The sequence below is a fragment of the Petaurus breviceps genome, unplaced genomic scaffold (assembly GCF_028583685.1).
Source record: "Petaurus breviceps papuanus isolate PSGF00001 unplaced genomic scaffold, PetGlider_PUasm1.0 126, whole genome shotgun sequence".
NCBI lineage: Eukaryota > Metazoa > Chordata > Mammalia > Diprotodontia > Petauridae > Petaurus > Petaurus breviceps.
Window position 1 is genome coordinate 48617363 of NW_027185655.1, and position 14801 is coordinate 48632163.

The window sequence follows — 14801 nt, forward strand, 5'->3', positions numbered from 1 at the left end:
GAAGATGAAGAAAGGTGGAAAATAGCAAAGCATCATGCAGTCTATTGAGCAGGCACTTTGAGAGGTTAATACATGCAAAACATCTACCAAAAAGAGAAAAATTTAATATCCCTTCTCTTTGCTTTGGAAAGACAGAGTCAGACTCACTGACATAAATCAAAAGTAGTGAAATGTTCAGGTTAGAGGAGATTTTCATGTAAATCTGGTGAAAATTGTCCGGCTCAAAAAAAGAAATATTCTTTTTGAGATGACATTTGCTTTGAAGAGTTGAATCCCTTCCTCTCTAATAAATAGAGGGTGCATTATAAGAGATGTTTCATTGCCCCTAGAGGCCTATTTTCTATGGGAAATAACTTTCCCATGGTCTAAAACTCTTCTTTAAGAGAATTTGGTACAGAAAACAACTATAGAAAGGAAAATTAAATGGGACTAGAAATGAGTATACCTCTTTTTCAGTTGTATAAGGCACATTCACAAAAATGCTATATGTTCTAAAATCATCACAAACAAATGCAGAAAAACAGATATGTGAAATGTGTCCTTCCAGACTATAATATAATAAAATTTCTTTCAATAAATGATCAGGAAAACAGATTAAAATTAATTTGAAATTTAAAAATCCAATCCTAAAGACTCAGTGGGACAAAGAACAAATCATAGAAATGATAAATAATTTCATTACAGAGAATGATGACAATGAAGCAACATACCAACATTTATGGGACACAGCCAAAAAAGTAGCTAAGGGAAACTTTGTGTCTCTATATGTTTGCATCAGTCAAAGAGAGAAAGATTTGTTCAATGACTTGGATATGGAACTAAAATATATAAAAAATAAAAAATTTGAAATCCCTAATTAAACACTAGAATGTAAACCCTCAAAGTCAAAGGATATAATAATAAAATTGAACATAAAAAAGCTAATTAATAGAAATGGCAGATGGTTTTATGAAAAACATAAAGCACTGGTCAATTTTACTAAAAGAAAGAAGAAAACCAATACAGCAGTGTAAAAATGAAAAAGGTTATTGCATCACTAAAGAAGATGAAATTAGGATAATTATTGGAAGTTATTTTGAACAATAATTTTCCAATCAAACCTGCCATTTAAGTGAAATAGAAGGATATTTACAAAAAATATAAACTATAGATTGCCAAGATTAACAAAGAGGAAGTAAAACACCTTCTTAAGTAACCCTAACTAATAAATTGAACAAGCCTTCAATGAGCTCCATAAGGAAAATTCCCCAGGTCCAGATGGATTTACAAGTGAAATCTACCAAATACTTAAGAATCACTGAAATCTAATAATTATTTGAAAAAAAAGCAGGTAAAAAATAAGTACTATCAAATTCCTGCTTTGTTAAAAGTATGTTTTGATACCCTCCTTGGGAATAGCAAAAACAGAAAAACAAAGTTATAGAGTAATTGCCTTCAAGAATATTGAATCAAAAATTTTAGATAAAATGCTAGTGAGAAAATTCCAGCAATATGTAAAAAAATATTCATACCAGAAATACAGGGCTGGTTCTATATTAAGAAAATTATAAGCATAACTAATCATATCAATAACAAAAACAAGAAAAATCATGTGAGTATTTCAATAAATACAGAAAATGTCTTTGGCAAATTTCAATACCCATTCCTATTTAAAACTTTAGAAACATAGGAATAAATGCTTGTTTCTTTAAAATGATAGTTTATATCAATCATGTAGAGGCCTTTACAATAAGATTGTGGTAAAAAAAGGATATCCATTATCATTACTATTATTCAATACTACACTATAAATGCAAGCTATAGCAATAAGACCCCCAAAAAGGCAATTGAAGGAAAAAAATAGGCAATGAGAAAACAAAATTATTACTCTTTGCAGATGATATCATGGTATATGATGGTACACCTACATAATCTGAGAGAATCAACTAAAGAAACTAGTTGAAACAGTTAACAACTTTAGCGAAGTTGTAGCCTAGAAAGTAAACTTACACAAATCATCAGCGTTTCTATCTACTGCCAACAAAATCCAGGAGCAAGACATAGATATATTCCATTTAAAATAGATGATGATGACATAAAATACTTGGTAGTTTGCCTACCAAGAAAAACTCAGGGACAATATGAACACAAAACATTTCACACAAATAAAGACACTTCTTAACTTAAGAACTTTTTTTTTTTAATATGGAATGCTTCATGAATTTGCAAGTCATCCTTGTGTAAGTGTCATTCTATTCTTCTCTATATTGATTTAAATTTTAGTATATGTGCTGCTGAAGTGAGCACAACTTAACAACTTCTTAACAATATTAATTGCTCATGGGTAGGCTGAGCCAATGTAAAACAATGACAACAATGACAATACTACCTAGGTTGATTTATTTATTCAGTGTCATACCAATCAAGTGATAAATTAGTTACTTCATAGAGCTAGAAAGGATACTATTAAAATTCATCTAGAAGGACAAAAGGTTGAGTATGTCAAGGGAATTACTGAAAAAAAAATATGAAGGAAAGCAGCTTAGCATTGCCAGATTTCAAAGTATGCTGCAAAGTGGTAATCATCAAAATAATCTGGCATTGGCTAAGAAAAAGAATGGTTGATCAGTGGAATAGATTATTTTGTGTTGTTTTTGTTGTGTTTGTCCTTCATTCTCAAAGACGACAATGACATCAGGGAGATGATGACAGCTCTTGTAGTTAATCTGAGTGAGTGATGGTTGTGCAAGGTCACCAGTGTCACTTTCTCCTCCAGCACCATCTGGGTTTGGTGGCCAGCTATTTATCAGGATGATGAATGACTGGAGATGACCCAGGATGCAATAGGAAACTGGTGAATTTAGGCTAAGGTCTCTACAGGTTTTCACTTTGAGTGAGGTAATGCTCACTCAGTGAATAGGCCTCTTTAAGAAGTGAGTCACAGGATGGTCCTTATTTTCCCCAATAAAGGAGAAAAAAACAAGCTGTGTGGAGAAGACTCTCTGGGATGCTCACAAAAAGAGAAAAACATTACTATTTACATTCACTCCAAGCCTGGAGGACCCCCAAAATAGCCACTAAATGGTGCTTGGGCAGGGATTTAATGTCCAATTTATGAACCCCAGAGTGAAAAAGGGGTTAATGTTTGGTCTTTGAGAGAGAGATTTAGCCAGTAAACCCCACGTTTACTAGGCAGCTTTCAGTCATCAAAATTCATCTTCCTTTGGAGATGCATAGACAGAGGCCTATGAATAGAGGAATAGATTATGTACACAATATACAACAGCAAATAATCTCAATAATCTAGTATTTGATAAACCCAAAGATCCAAGCTTTTGGGTAAGAACTATCCATTTGAAAAAAGAAAAAGACTGGGAATACTGGATATCAATTTGTCAGAAATTAGGCATAGATGAACTTCTTATGCAATATACAAAGATGAGTTCAAAACTGACAAATGATTAAGATGCAAAGATTATATGATAAGTAAATTAGGGGAGCATGGAAAAACATACCTGGATAAGGGATGAGTTGATGATCAAGAAAAAAAAAAGTAGTATCACAGGAAATAAGGATAATTTTGATTATATGAAGTTAAAAAGCTTTTGTATAAACAAAAGGAATGCAGACAGAATTAAAAGGAAAGGGGAAATCTGGGGAAATTTTATAGCAAATTCCTATGATAAAAGCCTAATTTCTCAACTATATTGGGAATGGAGGCAAAATTTATTAAAAAAAAAATGAGTGATTCCCTATTTGATCAGTGATCAAAGGATATAGGTAGGCAGTTTTTTTTGGAAAAAAAGAAATGAAAGCTATCAATATATTAGAAAAAATATAGCCATATTAGATATAAGGCTATATCACAAAGCAATCATCAAAATATTTGGTGCTGCATGAGAAATAGAGTGATGGACCAGGGTAATACATTAGGTACACAAAACACAACATTATAGAAATCTTCTCTTTGATAAAGCCAAAGACTCCAGTTTCTGGGATAAGAATTCATTATTTGACAAAACTGTTGGCAAAACTGGAAAATAGTATAGTGTAAGGGTTATGGGATTTAAAGATCTTCCATGTCCTATTGGACTTGCTGACGTAGCAGGAAGGGGTGGGGCAAGAGGAAGTGGAAGCCAAGCCATCCTGCAGTGACTAGCAGTGGCAGGGGCATCTGCAGAGGCAGTGGCAGTGGTAGCGGTAGTGCTGAGGTGGAGGTGGAGGTGCGAACCCCTTTTTGATTCAGCCAGAATTTCTGCTAAGGACTCCTGCTATGGACTGCCAGGGGCCAGAGCTGCTAGGAGCATGCCTCCTGGACACTGAGTAGTTGCTGTGAGTGGGGAGAGGAAGACCTTTGCCTGAGGTAGCCTGTTCTGTTTTAAAGGCTTGAGAATGTGGGTGCTTTCTACTTTATCTACCCGTGCCAATTTCATAACTACTCTGATGGCTTTGACTTTCTGGTTTTGGGACTCAGTCTTTTGGTATTTTAATAAATGTTTTAGCTTTATTACCTATATAGAAAGCCTGATATATTTTGTGATTAATAACCACATCAGCATATTTACAATTGCCATAGGCATTGTGAATATTGCATTGCTGATATATATGGCACAAACTACACACAGACCAACATCTTACACGCAATACCAAGATAAGGTCAAAATGGGTATCCAATTTAGACATAAAGGGTGATAACATACACAATTTAGAAGAGCAAGGAATAGTTTACACTTTAGATCTACAGAAAAGCCAATAATTTATGATCAAATAAGAGATAGAGAACATTTTGAAATGCAAAATAGATCATTTTAATTACATGAAATTAAAAATGGTTTTGCCCAAACAAAGCCAAATGCAACCAATATTAGAAGGGTACCAGGAACTGGGAAACAAGCTTTACACCAAATGTTTTTGATAAAGTACATAAAGAACTGAATCAGGGAAAAAAAATAAAAACAACATTCCCCAATTGTTAAATGGTCAAAGGATTATCAACAGGCATTTTTCAGATAAAGAAATTAAAGCTTTTTGTAGGCATATGAAAAAATATTCTAAATCACTATTAATTAGATAAATGCAAATTAAAATACTCCAAACTTTGAAGAATAAATAGGAAAATGCTATCCACATCTAGAGAAAGAGCTATGGAATCTTAATGGAGATTGAGGCATAATTTTAAAACTTTTTTTTGCCTGGCTTTTCCCTTTTGTTCTGTTTCTTCTTTTACAGCATGACTAATATGAAAATATGTTTACATGACTGCACTTGCATGACCTATATTAGATTATTTGCCATCTTAAGGAAGGGAGTGGGAGGGACAGAGGTAGAAAAAATTTGAAACACACAATTTTATAAAAAGTGAAAGTTGGAAACTATCTTTCCATGTAATTGGAAAAAAAATATAAACCACTATTGATAAGAGAAATGAAAATTACAACAACTTTGAGGTGCTGCCTTATGTTGTACATGACAGAAAAGGAAAATGACAAATGCTGGAAAGGATGTGGGAAAATTGGAACACTAATACACTGTTGGTGTAGTTGTGAACTACTTCAACTATTCTGGAGAACAATATGGAACTAGACCAAAGAGGTATAAAACTGTGCATGCTTTTTGACCTAGCTGTATTACTACCAGGTCTGAATCCCAATGAGATAAAAGAAAAGGGAAGAATAGTTATTTGTATAAAATATTTATAGCAACTCTTTTTGGGTGGTAAAGAATTGGAAATTATTGGAATGCCCATCAATTGGAATGTGACTAAACAAGTTGTGGTCTGTGATTGTGATGGAATACTATTTTGCTATGAAAAATTATAAGCAGGCTGGTTTCAGAAAAACCTGGGGAGATTTATGTGAACTCATGCAAAGTTAAGTAAGGATTAGAATATTGCCCACATTATTGTAAGGATGATTAACTGTGGGAAAAAAAAATAGAAAACCAACTGTGCTACTTTGATCAAGAAAACGATCCAAGACAATTCCCAAAGTTTCATGATAAAAAAAGAAACTCTCTACCTCCAGAGAGAACTGATCAATTCTGAATACAGATTAAAGCATACTTTTTTAACTTTATTTTTTCTTGGTTTTTTTGTTTTCTTTTGAAACATGGCTAATATGGAAATATGTTTTACTTGGCTTCACATGTAAAATTTATATAACATTGCTTGCCTTCTCAGGGAGGGGATAAAGGTAGGATGAGGGGGGAAATCTGGAACTAAAAAAAGAACATAAGTTTTTATATGTAATGGGGACATATTTAAGAAAAGTAAAAAATCAATAAAGAAGCAAAAAGAAGATAGATTAGTATTATGCTTCCCTATAATTCAAAGGGACATGGTTCTCTTTAGAGGACGGGCAAAAATACATGTTGTATTTTTGTATTTGTATAAGGATGAGAAAGGGGAGAAGAGGATTGGTTTCTAGATCATCAAGTAAGTGTAGAATGAATATCCAAAGAATGTGATAACCAGAAAAGGAAATAATGTACAAAACAAATGACTGATTACGGGCTCTTGAAGTCATGGGATTCAGAGGAAATAAAGAAACTTTTTTCTAGATTTCAAGTATTTTGTTATTTTTTTTGTGCTCCTAGTTGATTTACACTTCATTTGTCCCTATGCACATGTTGCATCTTTAAGATGACTTCAAAATATAATTTCACTATGTACCAAGAGAGGCAAGAAATTTGTCTTTGGGAGGCTAGATTTGGGATGGTAGAAACCCTAGTGAAGACCTCTGGTTCACAGAAATGGCCTCACCTCTATGTCCTTGGAAGGGAAGTCCAAGGTTGTGGGTCTTATGAAGGTTGGAGAGTTCTGCTTAAGAATTTAAGCACTATTGGGCTGAGACAAGGAGTCATCATTCTTTTTAAAGAATTCTCTACATATTTTTTTTGTTTGTTTTGGAGGAAAGTAAGAATATAACTTCATTGGGAGGGAGAAGATAGGAAAAAATTTAAGGGCACCAAAAGTATTCCACAAGAATTTTTTTTGGTATTAAGCCTATGAATTTTCACTGCTAGAAAGAGAGAAGTGAAAACCAGTCTGAATTTCTGAGTGAAAGAGCAAAGAGACAGTGTATAACAGTAGCTGGGACCTTGGGAAACAGGAATGATTTCCATTGGCTCCTTTGATGATTTTGTATGACATTGTTTACAGGGTCTGTCTCAGAGAAGATTTGCAGTTTGGTTGCTATAACCTCCTCTCATCCTCTCCCCCCACTTCCTTCAAGAAACATACACAGAAAATATATTTGACAAGCTACAATGAGAGATGTAAGACCAGATTTTTCATTGTAAAGCCTATCTATTAAAAAGCTATATGACACAGTAAATATAATGCTGTATTTGGCATCAAGAAAACCTCACTTTGAATTCCACCTCAGATCCTTAAAGGCTATTTGAACCTTGGCAAGTCACTTAATCTCTCTCTGCCTCAGTTCCTTAATCTGTAAAATTAGGATAATAATACCTACTTCTCTGGGTTGTTGAAATTAAATGAGATAATATGCAAAAGTACTTTACAAAACTTAATATGTTATATAAATGCTAGCTATTGCTGCAGGGAAATTGGGGGTTCATTTGGCAGGGTATCAAGAGGGGGAATTGGACATATGAACTGAATATTTAGAATATATGCTTCAAGCTCATGCTTACTCTTAAGAGGTAATTTGCTCTAGCATTGCTGAAATAGTCAATCCTTTTGAATGATATTGACAGGAAAATATTTAACTTATCCACACACCTGCAAAACTTGCTGGGCAAATTCCCATGATGCCAGTTTAAAAAAAATATCATGCTGCTAGTTTTCTATTGAAATATCAGAAAATTATGGGTGGCTGGCTAGGTGGTGCAGTGAATAGAGCACCAGCCATGGAGTCAGGAGGACCTGAGTTCAAATCTGGCCTCAGACACTTAACACACACACACACACACAAACTAGCTGTGTGACCTTGGGCAAGTCACTTAACCCCAACTGACCTCCCCCCAAAAAAGAAATATCAGGAAATCACTGAGCAAATATCTAGCAAGTACTTGACATGTGAAAACCATTGTAGTAGAACACTGTGGAAGATATACAGAGAAGTGTCAGGTCACTTCCAATGAGCTTGTCTGTACTCTAAGCACTTTAGAGGTACAGTCTGTCAATTACCATTTATTTAGTGCCTATTGTGTGGGGAAAGTGCTAAGTGCTGAGGATACAAAGAAAAAAGAGAAAAAATAGTCCCTGATCTCAAGGAGTTCACAATTTAATTGAGGATTAGACAACATACAAAAAAACTATACATTAATAAGACACATACAAAATAAATTCTAAAGTAATAGCAGAGAAAAGGGATTAAGATTAAGGAGGACTGGAAAGTGTTCTTTCAGAAGGTGAGAATTTAGCTGAGACTTAAAGGAAGTAAGGGAAACTAGGACACAGAGACAAGGAATATGAGTGTTTTGGACATGGAGAATGGTCAGTAATTGTATTTTTGTCATTGATTTTGAATAGGACTAATGACATCATAAAGTGATGCCTTGACTCCTGAGTGAATGGGATTTAAGTGAGGCAGAGTTGCACAAAGTCATCAACTTCACACTGTCTTTCAGAGTCATTGAAGTCCAGTGGTAAGACAAAGTTGGGATAATTGGTGATGGCTCAGGATGCAGTGTATGACCTTGGCATCTCTCATGTCTCATCAAGCTCTAAAGTGCTCCACAGTACCTGCTTCAACCACGTTTGACCCCCATGGCCGTTGGGACAAATTGTTCTCATCTGTCCATTCTCCTAGGGAAGATCTTCATGTACTTAGGATAGACATCCCCCAAACACACCAATGTTTCTGAGGACTGTCAATGACCCTCAACCTGTGTTAGCCCATCTGTTAAAATGGTTTTAATGAGGTGGGGTGGCTGGTACACATGCTATAGTTTCTTGTAAGAGTTGCGTGACAGATGGACATCAAAGGTGAATGAGCAGCCCTGAAAAGGGCTTGGCAAGCCCTCACACCAGAGGTTCTAGTCTTCCTTGAATACCCTACGTACTCTAATGGAATTATACAATGGCAGAAATGGAGATGGAGGGTCATTGACAAGGAATAGCAAGGAAGGCAGTGGATCACAGAGCAGGAGGGAGGAAGGAAGGTGTAAGAAGACTAGGATGTTAATAAAGAGACAGGTAATAAGAAGTATAATAAGGTTATAAAGGTTTTTAAAACCAAATAGCATATTTTTTATTTGACAACTTGGTTATTTTTAAACTTTGATTTGGTAACACTGGAATTAATTGAATGAGGGTTACATGGTCAAACCTACCTTTTAGGAAGATCAATTTAAATGGAGGGGGGATTAGAATGGGAAGATGCTTGAGGCATGGAGACAAACTAGTAGCTTATTGCAGTAGTCTAGGTATGAGGTGATTAGGGTGCATGATAGGGTGGTAGCGGTGACAAAAAAGAGAAGCAGGCATCTACAGAGATATTTCAAAGGTAGAAACTACATTACCTGATTGTTGTGCAATGTAAGTGAAGAGTCAAAGATGCCACCAAGATTTTTATGCTGAGTGACTGAGAGAACAGTGGTAAGCTTGATAGTAACAGGGAGGTTAAGAAAAGGGCATGGTCTGAGCAGAAAGTTAATGGAAACAGTTTTAGACATGTTCTATTTAACATATCTGTAGGAAATGAAATTTGAGAGGTTTACAAGCCAGTTGGTTAGAGTAATGCATTTTACATCATGAAAACCTGAGCTCAACTCATGCCTCAGGCACTTGCTAGCTGCATGACCTTTGGCAAGTCACTTTACTTTCAGTTCCTTATCTGTAAAATCTCTCCAGTTTGTTGTGAAATACAAATGAGAAAACATACATTAAGCGCTTTGCATACCCTAAAGCACTGTATATAAAACACCTGTTGGGGAAATAGGTTATATTTTGATATGATAACTTTTATAAAGTAGTACAGAATAAATGTGAAATGAGCAATGCATAAATTAAGAACTATAGAAGTACAAGGAGACCGAAGGATCAATGGGCTGTCTGTGGTGAGCAAGTAAGATTTCCTAGAGAAAGTGGGATTTTAATTAGATTTTGAGAGTTGGTGGCTTTTGAATAGATAAAGGAGAACCTTCCAGGTAAAGGGAGAATGGTGAGCAAAGGTCTGGAGATAATTGTATTTGACAGGTGGTGTCTGTCATTAGTTGAGATAGATCTAGAGGTATGCTATAAATATTTGGGAATTTTTCAACCAGGAAGAAGCTGGCTGTTATAGGAATGGGAATCTGAAGATCTCCCTTGCCTCTAGGCCCTTTGATAGGCTTAAGTGACTCTGAGAATCTTCCTTGATTTGAAAATATACTCTGCCCCCAAACAGTCTGAATGTGGTCACATGGAGCCTGTGGCAGGAGGCTTGTTTTTCAGGAACACCCACACCTTGTTGCTTTGTAATTGGGCAGAGTGTCAAGAGGTTTGTGACATTCTATGAACCAGGAGAAGGCTATATATACCCTAATGTGAGGTTTTGCTTTGGGGCTCACTTTGAGAAGAGTTATGTGATTTGAGCAGAAGAGACTCTGGGAAGCCATTGAGACTCTTCCCCTCATCCCCCTCTCCCCCTTTGAAAAAATCCAGATGTTAGTGCTTCCGTCTCTGGTAACTGTGACTAGGTATGGATGTAATGGTCAGATAGCTGGAAGACTGTCTGCTGATCTGTTTCTCTGTCTGCTTGTAACTTGTTTGTATTCTCTGAAGTTCAGGGTGCTGACTTTTCCCCCTGAACTAGGTAAATGATATATGTGTGATTAAAGTAAGATTGTTAACCCATTTTCAGTTTCTTTCCTTTAGAAAAGCACATCTAGGAACCTGTGCTAGCAGCCATCTTGGGTATGCTGGGGTGCTTGCTGCTACACTGACCTACTGAGAATAATTCACCCACTGGTGTGTCTACAAAACAACAGGTCAAATGATGTAAGCAGTCAAAATGAAAGGAAAATAAATTTATTAATTTGTTAAGGAATATTACTTGTTGGTGTAATGTGCACTCTAAGGTACACATTTAGTTTGTATAGCTTTTCAGACCTGCTTATAATACTTAGTCAATTAGCAGCAATTGGTGAAGGTAAGTAAAGGAAGTAAGTAAAAAAAAGTAAGTAATAAAGTGGTAGGTTCCCAAATTTGAAAGAGTTATTACAGACATTGCTTTGTAGAAAAAAATTCCTAAGTTGCACAAAGAATATTTTTATAACAAAGACATAGTTAAAGAATGTAAAGCCCCAAATTGCTTATTTTATTTGTTTTGTCAGTGCATCCTATTCAGAATGAAGGCTCTTGGTCACATAAAACATTTTGAAAAAGGAATTGTTTTCCCTCTATATAGATGCATGGAAAGTGGGACATAGGGTAGATTACATAAGTTGAAATTCTAAAGTGAAGAACCTTGAATGTCCTTTAATAATATCCTACAAGGAATGGGGAATCACCAAGATTGGTTATCTTCACAGGCTTGATTGTCATTTTGGATGGTTAGTACACCTGTCAGCATCTCTAAGATTCCCCAATAGACTGAGTAAATTGGAGTTTTGTGGAACCAAACTATTTGCTTACAGATTCTCCAACTTGGTGACTGACCTGACACTTACATAAACTTCCCAGAACTGACTTTCTGTTCTTACAGATCCTGGGAGATTCTTGTTGTTTCCTACCCCTGGCAAGTGTATCGTTATTGCATTCCAAACTTATTCATTTTAAATTTCAAATAACATTTCAGAACTGTGAATCTCTACAACATTGTTTCAGTGAATCATAAAATTGTTAGATTCATTAGTATCTTTACACTTGTCGTGTGTGTGTGTGTGTGTGTGTGTGTGTGTGTGTGTAGTTATATAACCACCTGGAAGTTATGTTGATTTTTACTTTGGATAAAATGTTAGACTATGTGACATCTAAAGTATCTTCCAATTTCAAGGTGCTAAGATCTCTACTCCTACTATCTAGTTTTGGTAGAAGTAGTCAGGAAGTTGGAGAATTTCTAAGGCAAACATTTATTAAGTATGAACCACATGCAAAGCCCTATACTTGGCACTATTTATAGTTTCAAAAGAATTGAGACAAAGATCCCTCTTCTTCAGACTCATTCTAAAGTCTTCTTAAATATGACTTGAACTTATCTTTCCTGAATTAGTTTTCAGTGTCTCCAACTATGCCTTGCATAAGTAAATGTTTAATAACTGTTTGTAAAATTGAATGACAAATTATTACTCATAAATAACAAATAGGTACATATAAGCATATAAAAATCTATATAAAAAAGCTACAGCATTACAAAAGAGACAGACACTGAGTTGCTGAGTCTATCAGAGATATTAGAATGACTGGAATGAGACAAGATTGAAAAAAGCATTTACTAAACACATATTAAATATTACGCACCAGCATACATCAGAGATGCTGCAGTTTCCGTTCCAGACCACCATACCAAAGCAAATATTTGAATAAAGTGAGTGATGTGAAATCTCTGGTTTCCCAGTCCACAGAAAAGCTATGTTTATACTATACTGTATTCTATTAAGTATACAATAGTCTTAAGTCTTTAAAATGTATTTCAATTTAAAAAACGCTTTATTGCTAAAGCTGCTAACAATCATCTGAGACTTCAGTGAGTCATTTCTTTTTGCTGGTATAGGGTCTTGCTGTAGTGTTGATGGCTTCTGCCTGATCAAGGTGATGATTGCTGAAGTTTGGGGTATCTGTGACTATTTTTTAAAATAAGACAACAGTGAAGTTTGCCACATTGTTTGGATCTTCCTTTCAAATGAAAACTTAAAGGTCACTGTTGGGTTATTATTTGGACTAATTTCATTATTGTTTTGTCTAAGAGAATTGGGAGATCTGAGGAGATGGAGAGCCTGTGAATGGTTAGTGAGTGGAACAGTCAGAACACACAAAGCATTTGTAGATTAAGTTCACTGACTTATATAGGTGAAGTGCATGGAGCCCTAAAACAATTACAATAATATTATCAAAGACCACTGATCATGGATCACCATAACAGATATAATAATAATGAGACATGAAATAGTGCAAGAATTCATATATGCTGTTGTAAAAATGCCTGATAAAGACACAGGGTTGCAACAAACTCTTGATTTGTTAAAAAAAAATAAAAGAATGCAATATCTGTGAAACACCATAAAATAAAGTATGTTTCTACTGCCTTAAGAAATGGGGATACAAAGAGAGGAAAAATGAAATAAAACTTAAAGCAGTTCTTCTCTGTCCTCAAGAAACAAACATTCTGATGGATTAAAGAAGTAGGCTCAGGAACTGTAGCAGGTATGGGAAATGTGAGGGCTGAAGATCTCTCAATTCAGGTCAATGTTTTCCCTACTGATAATTAATATTAGAAAATTCCTTAGAACAATGAAGTGAAGGGAGCTGTCCAGCCTCACACAATATAATACAGAGGCTAACTTTCCTGGATTGAAGAAGCAATACCTATTTTAACAAGCTGCTTGTTATTTAACTTTTGTAAATTTGTGGGAAAAAAAGTTTCATTTTTGTTTAAGCTATATAAAGTAAAGGAAACGACAAGGGGAATGAGATGAAGAAAGGATTAAAAATGGGAATGAACTTGATCCCTTTATATTTGTCCTTAGAATAAAGGTGAAACAATATGTTGGACTGTGAGAGAGCACTCTACTGTTAACCAGAAAAGAAGTAGGCAAGTCAAATTTCCAGTGTACATCTAGCAGGAGTGGGGAACCTAGGGCCTCAAGGCTACATGTGGCCCTCTAGGTCCTCAAGTTTGCCCCTTTGACCCAATCCTAACTTCACAGAACAAATCCCCTTAATGAAATGATTTGTTCTGTAAAACTTGGACTGAGTCAAAAGGCCACACCCAAGGACCTAGAATGTCACATGTGGCCTTGAAGCCCCAGGCTCCCCACCCTGGATAGTCTTAAACAATGTAATTCTGTAGCTCTGGAATTTGTTTAGAGTCAGTTTTTACAGGTATTTGGAGGGCTTTGGGGGAGAGCATAAGCAAGTTCCTGATTTTATTTTGCCATCTTGACCCTAAAATCAGGATAATACCATATCTAGCAGCTTTTCCATTAAGGGATCAAAGAAATATGGTATTCTAGAGGTCAGAGGAGATAAGATTAAATCCAAGAATCACCCAACCAGCAAAACTGAGTATCATACTTCAGGGGGGTGAAAATGGATATTCAATGTAATAGAGGAAGTTCAAGCATTCTTGCTGAAAAGACCAGAGATAAATAGAAAATTTGACTTTCAAATACAAGACTTAGGACAAGCATGAAAAGATAAATAGGAAAGAGAAATAACAAAGGACTTAAGAAAGAGATGAGAGATCAGCATATTGGGAGAAGTAGGAAGGGAGAGATAGAAAGGGGTAAATTATCTCACATAAAAGAGACAAGAAAAAGGTTTTACAGTGGAGGAGAGGAGGGAGGGGAAAGGGAATGAGTGAACTTTATTCTCATCATGTTTGGCTTCAGGAGGGAATAACATACACACTCAATCAGGTGTCTTAGAATACAGGAAACTAAGGGGGAAGGGGATAAGAGAGGGGGATGAGAGAAGGGAAGACAGATTGAGAAATAAACAAACTCTTTTGAAAAGGGACAGGGTCAAAGGAGAAAATAGGATGAGTGGGGTGCAGGATAGGATGAAAGGAAATATAGTTTGTCTTTCACACCATGTTTATTATGGAAATGTTTTGCATAACTACACATGTATAACTTATATTTAATTGCTTGTCTTCTCAATGACGGTGGGTGGAGAGGGAAGAAGGGAGAGAATTTGGAACTCAAAATTTTAA

The 14801-nt window shown here is 35.5% G+C and overlaps 1 non-coding gene across 1 annotated transcript; it reads right to left on the minus strand.

Moving 5' to 3' along the window:
- Nucleotides 1-2178: 2178 nt before the first annotated feature.
- Nucleotides 2179-2286, minus strand: LOC138171234 (U6 spliceosomal RNA). The gene has a single exon (XR_011170834.1). It is a non-coding gene; the product is annotated as a U6 spliceosomal RNA (small nuclear RNA).
- Between the last annotated feature and the right edge of the window lie 12515 nt (nt 2287-14801).